Raw genomic sequence first — 8,734 nt, forward strand, 5'->3', positions numbered from 1 at the left:
AGAATGACCAATTAACCTAACCCCAGTAACTGCATGTCTTTGGACTGTGGTACCCAGAGAAAACCCACGCAGACATGGTGAGAACATGCAAACGCCACACAGAAAGGCCCAAGGTCAAGTCAAACCCAGGACTTCTTGCTGTGAGGTGCCACCGTGCTGCCCTACATCACAAATCAGTAAACAAAATGTTGCTATGAAGTAAAATACATCTATGATATCATATCACTGAAAAAAAAGATTATAAATGAACTTTATTTATTTTACTTAAATTCAGCAGCTCCTCATATTTCCTGACCTTGAGCTCATCCATGATCCAGTTTTTGCTTCCTTGTTGCTGAATGCTCCTGTCTGTACACAGATATCCTGTCATTTCCCAGAATTAAAGAACAACAATGGAGCAGAATCTGGATGTTGATCTGAACGGACTCTAGGACATAGAAATGTCATCAGTTTCTTTCAGATCAATCATCTTTATTAATATTATACCTCTATGTTGTGTTGCAGCCTGCAGCTCACTGTTGATCTTATTCAAGCCTTCTCATTTCTGCACGCTGCCTAATTAAGGTAAATACAATCTGAACTTTGCTTCAGCGACTCTTTGGTGCCGTTTACACGAGACCGTTTTCATTTTGAAACGGTGTCGTTTTGATGCGTTTCGGCCTTGCGTTTACACGACAACGGTGTCGTTTTGATGCGTTTCGCCCTTCTGTTTACACGACAACAGAGTGAAAACGATGTGTTTCAGAAACGGGGTCCAGAGTGGAGCGTTTCAGAAACGCACCGGCTTGCGTTTTCGTGTAAACACTTGAAACCGGGGTGATTTGAAAACGCTCGACTCGCACATGCGCACTATGGTTGCGACGGCCAGTTTTTCGCGCACGCGCAAACTGATAAACAGTACTCGCGGATTCACGAGTGCTTCTTATGCTTTTCCTGTGTTTTTACCGTTTTGTAATTCAGCGTTGTGTGCAGCAGCGATCCAACCTCATCATCTGTCCACACAAAACCTCTCACATTGGCCGTTTTGTAAGTAATGAACAATTTGCCGCACTACCTACTGTGTCACTCCACGCATGCGCGTCTTGCGTAAACAAACTGCAAAGAGAAAACCAACGCCAACTTGTGGCCTGGCATGGGAACTACATCGTTTTCATCGTTTCACATGTCCTCGTGTAAACGCGGATCGTTTCTGAAATGCCATCGTGTAAACGAAAGGCTGAAACGCATCAAAACGACACCGTTTCCAGTGAAAACGGCCTCGTGTAAACGGCACCTTAGTTCAGATGTTGTGTGAACAGGGTCTGTGTAACGTCTGGAATCTATCTTAACAACTAACGCACCTCTAAAATATGAATTACGAGTTAACTATACAGCACTAACACTCTGTTGTGGTGTCTCTTCTGATGTCATGTGCTTATGCAGGTAGATGACCATGGAGGAGCCAGAAAGGAGGAGGAGCTTTGATACCAGGTCAGTTGTGGGCCACAGGGGTCACCATTGTTTTTATTGTTTAAGTTTAAAGGTGTTGTTGCTCGTGTGTTAACTAATCTTAAGAAGGAGCTGCCTGTAGTGAGGGCAGTGAGTCTGTGTTACCTCACTTGTGTCTGTTTGTGTCTTTCTGACCATTTGGCAAACAGCAATGTATTTCGTGCTTGAGTAAATGAAGCTTTTTAAAATATATAAAAAAGCAGGCAGATAGTCAGATTCAGTCAGCACATTTTACTGTGAATCTCACGTCTGACACACACTAATTAGAGTTGCTGAGTCAGCACATTTATGTTTTGGACATTTATTTGAGGAAATTAAGAGTAATAATGATACAGAATCATGAAGAACCTCACTGCATTTTTTTTTCCTGCATGATTATTGTTGGCTTGTTTTTTCATTTATTAACCTAGCTGAAGTTTTCACACTGGACTAACGGTGCTTTGTAGCTTCTTCAATAGGAACACACACGTGGGTGTATTTAATATAACATATTACTTATGTATTACTGTAGGTACACTGTAAAAAAAAATCAGTTGAATTTACGGTAAAATACTGGCAGCTGTGGTTGCCAGTACTTAACTGTAAACTGCTTTACGGTAAATACTGTAAACAGATTCACGGTAAAGTACCGGCAACCACAGCTGCCAGTATTTTACCGTAAACAGGTTCACGGAAAAGTACCGTCAACCACAGCTGCCAGTATTTTACCGTAAACAGGTTCACGGTAAAGTGCCGGCAACCACAGCTGCCAGTATTTTACCATAAACATGTTCACAGCAAAATACCACAAACCAGGTTTATGACAAAATACCGTAAGGCGGGTTCACAGTAAAATACCGTAAAGCGGGTTCACGGTAAAAAACTGTAAACCAGGTCCACGGTAATATACCGTAAACCAGGTTCACAGTAAAATACCGTAAACCGGGTCCATGGCAAAATACCGTAAACCGGGTTCATGGTAAAATACTGGCCACTATGGTTGCCTGTATTTTACTGTATAAAATACGATGACAATTTAAAACCATTTATGATAAACAATTCCAAATACAAATGATATACCTTAAACCTAATTACAGTCGATGAAAAACAGAATACAACTGTGTGATACATAACAGTATTTTATTGTAAAAATCAACATTACATTCAAACAGTGGCAGCTGTTGTTGCCAGAACTTCACCCAGAAAAAAATAGAACACCAGTGGCTAAGATTTTACAACCAACTGCCCGTGGTTAATTACAAAGAAAATAACATATAAAGCCCATTGCAAACAAAGACACTGTTGAAATATAAATACTTTTTGCATTTAGACATTCTTTGGGAAAAATATGTCACCAGTTCTGCTTGAGTACCCCCGTTAGTCATCAGGTGTTTGCTGTGGAATTGCAGGATCCTCTCTGCAGCCAGAATAACAAAATAAAAGAAAGCAGTAATAATAAGAATAATATTATAGTTCTTACACAAATGAATTAAACAAATTTTCAGTTAGATGACATACATACCCTGAATGTAAAATATACACCTTGTCTTTGTGTACATATTAAGTGTCTTTAATGCAAAAGTCACGAAGGTCCTCCTAGAGAAAGAATGCAGTAAATGTCTACATTAATATTAATTTCCAAAGCCAACCTGCAACTGTTCAGTAAAACTGCAAAAAATTACTGCAACTTCAGTAATGTGGACATGTGATGCTGATCAGAAAAAAGAGTTATGAGTTAGCAGTTAGCATAATTACTGAGGTGAACATTTGTCAGACATGAAAAAAGAATCCAAAAACAAACAAAAAGAAACACCATCAAAAAGAAAACAAGACAAAAAAACAAATTATGGACAGTACCTGATAATGCTAATGTTGAGTCAAACTGCTGCCATTGCACATTCCTGTGAAGCTAGCAGCACTTCATTCTCCACTGCACTGTGCTGAGGAGAAGGATACATTATTTTGTTGTGTTTAAAAATTGTATAAATAGACATTAGAGAAGTCACTGCCATAAATATTTATTAGAAATAAAGCAGTAAGAAGGACAGTACAGAATAATACAGAATAATACAATAATAAAAGAATAATAAATAAAACAATACAATGTTTTGCATTTCCTTTTCTGAAAAAACAAACAAAAAACTGAAACTATTATTTGAAATAGTTCCTGATTAAATTTCAGTCAACCTGGGAAATACATTTAAATGTACAATTCAGCAATATGTATAATTAAGACAGAAATTATTTTTATGGTATGAGTGTGACATTTTTATACTAATTTTACAGAAAAGAAAGATTTTCACAGTAAAAATGTGTGATTTCAACATATTTTGACAGTTATATCTTGGTTCTTGATTTATGGTGATTAAATGTTTCTGTGACGGAGATACACCCTTTTCAATTTTACGGTCTATTACTGTTGCCATTTGGCTGTTTTCCACCGTATTTTTTACAGACTTTTTTGCAGTGTAGGAAAAAAGATCTTTACAGTGAAAATGTGTGATTTCAACATATTATGACAGTAAAAATTACAGTTATGTATTGTTTTTTGATTTACGGTAATCACTTGTTTCTGCTACGGAGATACACCCTTTTAAACTTTACGGTCTATTACTGTTGCCATTTCACAGTTTTCCATTGTTATTTTTACAGACTTTTTTTGCAGTGCAGGAAAAAGATTTTCACAGTAAAAATGTGTGATTTCAACATATTATCAAAGTGGAAATAACAGTTATGTATTGTTTTTGGATTTATGGTAATCACATGTTTCTGCCACAGAGATCCACCCTTTTCAATTTCACGGTCTATTACTGTTACTTTTTTTACAGTGCAGGAAAAAGATTTTCACTGTCATTTCAACACATTATCACAGTGGAAATTACAGTTATGTATTGTTTTTTTGATTTACGGTAATTACATGTTTCTGCTACAGAAATACACCCTTTTTGATTTTCCGGTCTATTACTGTTGTCATTTCACAGTTTTCCACTGTCATTTTTACGTACTTTTTTTACAGTGTATTATATGATACTGAGAGGAAGTTTTTTCTCCCTCTCTGCTCTGCACTATAGATTTCCTCCATCCTGGCTCCCTTTCTGTGAAGATGTTGGAGGAAGCTCAGTTAGAAGGGCAAGAATGTGGAAAAATCAGCTGGATGCATGGAAGATGTTCTCCTGTGTAAGTAACGTTTAAAACAGTCTGAAGCAACAGATAAGTGCTGTCACCAAACCGACTGTAAACTGACTGCATGTGTTCTGCTCTTTCAGTTCTGTTGTCTCTGTTTAATTCTTAGTTTCCTCTCCTTTCCTCTTGTGTTTATATTCATAGACATACATATGCAGATGCCGCATTGAGCAGGGCGGCCCGTTGCTTTAACATGTCAGCGCCTCTGCCGTGCTGGATGTGGCAGATCTGAGCTGTAAACTAATTCAAGTAAATGGACTGAACTTCTTAAAGCGCCTTTCTACAAAGTTCTGTAAGTTCATGCATTTCACTCACACATTCAAACATGCACTTTCTCTCATAATTATAAATTTTAAATAATCCACGTATGTTAGGGTACAAGCATCAAACCAGTGTATGTATTTTTAATGTTTTTATGAGTGTTTACAGCTACTGATGTTTGTAACGCTCTTACTGTGATGATAAATGTCTACAATAACCAGATCTTGACATGTAGATATAACATCTGCAGGTTTATGAATTTAAAAAACATTTTTATATTCACTGATTTTTCACAATTTGAATATTAATAGAAGAAATGTTTAGCAGCTGTCTAATGCTTCAAAGCCCTGAGGCATCAGCTTTTTCTGCTAAAGGAACGGCATACATATATCTATGAGCTGTTAAAAGCTGCAGCAGCAGAAAGGGAGGCAAAACTGAAGACACCTTTACGCACAAGACTATTTTAATAAAAAATCTAGACACTTTTCCTGTCATCAAGCTATTTTTAAGCCTGACACAGAATTCACAATATTCAAGTACTATTAATATAATATAAGTACTATCAAATACTATTGTGCACTGTATTTTAGTAATCATTTTTATCACTCATATTTTTATTATTTTATTATTTATTGTCTGAGGCACCTAGAAAGGAATGCATTTTAAATTTCGTTGTGCAACTTCTGTGTACAATGACAATAAAGATTCTGATTCTGATTCAAAAAGTCCTACATAATAAATGTTGCTAAGGTATAAAGGCACAGGGCCAGGCTCTTGGGCTTACCTGTTCCCGAATGATCAGGTACAAAATGTGGGCAGATCACAGCTCCTGGACTTGCACTCTCTCTAGCCTCACCTGTCCTATATTTAAGCACCTGTTTTTAGATCTTTAAATAATGGTTGTATTGTGTGTGTGTTATTTTCCCTACTTGCTCTCATGTGAAAAAAACTCAATTTCACATGATTATCTTTGTACATTTGATCTATTTCTGTGGGTTTGTTAGTACCCCACCTCGTTCTACTGTATACAGTTGGGTAAGGCTCTAGCACCAACATGACCCAGAATTGGATAAGCAGTTAAGAAAATGGACAGATGGATGGGTGGATTATTTGTATTTTGTTGAATTGCTGTGATCTTGTTTGTGTTTTTAGTTTTTCCGTTTAACTGTTTGCAATCACACCTAAGTTTTTTGTTTTGAGGTTGTTTTTTTTTCTCCTTCTTCTTCTTGTGTGTAATCTTTTGATGACATGGCCCTCCAACCTCATCGTATATTCTGTGTAATGACAATAAAGGCATTCTATTCTATTCTATTAACGCTAAGCTTTTCAGGTCTCCCGAGGCTTGTCAAATAGGTGACAAAAAAATAATTATTCTCCTTGACACTCACCAAAAACTATTTACATTTTTAGGATGTTTAGGGGTTAGGCTCATCACCAAGAATTGCTTAGACCACTTTGTCTCAAATTCAAAAACCACAGCTGTATCCATCTCCTTCCTTCTTGGATTTTCCCACGCTTTTCACAGACCCTGTGACTGTTGAAGGTAAATAATATTGGTAAAAGCTTTTTGTTGAGAGCAACACCTCATTTCAGATGAATGATGGTCCATGTTCACCCTGTGGTGCATGATTTCTTATCTTTGTCAGCAGGCAGTGGTGTAAACTCACCAGGCATCAGAGGACCATCTATTTGCACTACAGCTCAGGGGAACTGTTAAAAAAAAAGAGGTCAAACTGAGGGCAGCCCAGGAAACCATAACACAGAGCAGATAATGACACAATGCAGTAGAATCCTCTGAGAATGGCAGGGTTGTCATCGTGGTTATCATAAGTTGGGAAATATTGTGACAGACATATGAAAAACAAGTACTCCCCCTAGTGAGGGCATGCAGTCTCGTGTTCCACCTTCAGTGATGGTGATGCAGTGGTTAACATTGTTGCCTCACAGCACGAAGAGTCTGGGTTTCCTGGTCTGGTGGAGCCTTTCTGTGTGGAGTTTGCATTTTTGCTCTGCCTGTGCAACTAGATTCCTCACATAGTCTGGAGACTTCCATTTTAAAGTGACACCACTGTAAACTGTCCCTGAGTGTTAGAGGTTCTCTTTTTTTAGCCCTGTGATGGACGATACACATCGATAACAGATAACTACAAATATTTTAATGTCAGTAAAGGTTTAAAAGAATTGCAGTTCATTCTGTTTTTATCAACATTTTATTACCATCCAACTTTTTAAAATGTGTGTAGCCAAAATATTTTTACGTTCTTGTAGTACCTTAAACTTTGATACTTTATATACTTATTTTCCTGACTATGATGAAAGATAAAAACCTGGATACATGTTTTACTGAAGTATGTAAGCAATCTGGGTATTACAAGTACCTCAAATGCAAACCTGTCTTGCTCTAATTTCATGCAATTTTGGCAGTTTTAGAAGAAACACATACCAGTCAGCTGTGAAGGCAAGAGCAGAACCATGAATGCAGTCCACGGGTTTCTGGAAGAGCACACGTAGGCTGCCATGACAGACTGCTACTTCCGCTGTTCGGTTTGATACTTCCGGTTACCCAAAGTCAGAGCCAGAGTTAATGACAAAATTCGGTTACTTTGTGCTGTAACAGGCGGCTTTATTAGTTGGAACATGAGCTCGGATTCAACTTGTGCGTTTGTCGGTTGTCACTACATTAGTCTGTACATTTTTTCAAATTATTTTATTCTGTAAATTTGTTCTTTTTCCCCCAAATTATACTACCCAGTTGCACATCCTATTACCGTATTTTTTCCTTATGTTTTAAGTTTTCCTTTAATGTACAGCCTCTTATTTTTTTACGTTATTTTATTTATAGTGTGACACTACAGTATACATCCTACACAAAGCTTAAACAATGCCTGCCTTCATGTAAACAGTAGCAGTTAGCAAGATGACAGCTGCGTGTCTCCCCGATCACAGCTTTCGGCCAGTCCAGTGTTTCTGTTTCAGTGATCTGAACATTCTGATATCCAGATCAGTGATGTACCTTCCACAGAATAGCTGCAGCATCACTACATGATTTCCCTAATCCGCGATACAGGAACAGCTGACTGTCTCCACCGCTCCACTTTCCCTTAGCATGACCCATGCTAAGCGCTTAGCTTGGCCGATGCTCTGGCTCGGCTCTACAGCTGCTTTAAGGAAAACTTTGATGTTTGTTCAGCATTACTTTATTGATTTTATTGCTCTGAAGGTCTTAAGGTCTTACGTGATTCCCCGCCATCAACACCTTCGGAAAAAACAAGGTAAATGATAATGTCGATGTAGCTGACTTCAGGCCATAATTTCATGTCATTTACACAAGTGATGGGTGAGGCACTGTTATCTCGCTGCTTTTTAAAACATCCTTGCAATGTATCCACCTCTGATGTGGTACCATTTAGGCCAGGTAAAAGAAACTGCAGTGTCAAAATGTTTAAGGCAATAGAAGACGTTTGGAAATCCAAACTTCGAGCTCTGACTGTTGGGTTTGCTGCAGCTTCTTCCATGTCGTAAATGATCACACACTTCTTAGTCTCTTGACTCCTTTATTCTCAACTTCATCACAGCTCTGGAAATGTGCTCAGTAGCCATGGTTGTAAAACGTTTACACTTGTCGTAAAACAAAGTAAAAAAAAACACAATAGTTTCTGCAGGAAGTTCCATTCGCCACACAGGATATATCAAAATAAAAGTTCTCACCAAAATAAAACAGTGTCTAACAGAAGAATTTGAGAACAGAACTTAACACCCCCCCTTGTTCTCATCATTGTAACCCAGATACTTAATTTCCAAAGAACCACATTTTGAATTTAAC

General features: G+C 37.8%; 1 long non-coding RNA gene across 1 annotated transcript; it reads right to left on the minus strand.

Annotated features, from left to right (window-relative positions):
- Positions 1–2,688: 2,688 nt before the first annotated feature.
- On the minus strand, positions 2,689–7,437 carry LOC115792677 (uncharacterized). Its single transcript, XR_004021059.1, has 5 exons — positions 7,355–7,437; positions 6,579–6,621; positions 3,325–3,407; positions 2,990–3,063; positions 2,689–2,884 (listed from the first exon to the last, which is right to left on the minus strand). It is a non-coding gene; the product is annotated as an uncharacterized LOC115792677 (long non-coding RNA).
- Positions 7,438–8,734: the final 1,297 nt, after the last annotated feature.

This window comes from Archocentrus centrarchus, chromosome 14, assembly GCF_007364275.1.
Source record: "Archocentrus centrarchus isolate MPI-CPG fArcCen1 chromosome 14, fArcCen1, whole genome shotgun sequence".
In the NCBI taxonomy this organism is placed as follows: domain Eukaryota; kingdom Metazoa; phylum Chordata; class Actinopteri; order Cichliformes; family Cichlidae; genus Archocentrus; species Archocentrus centrarchus.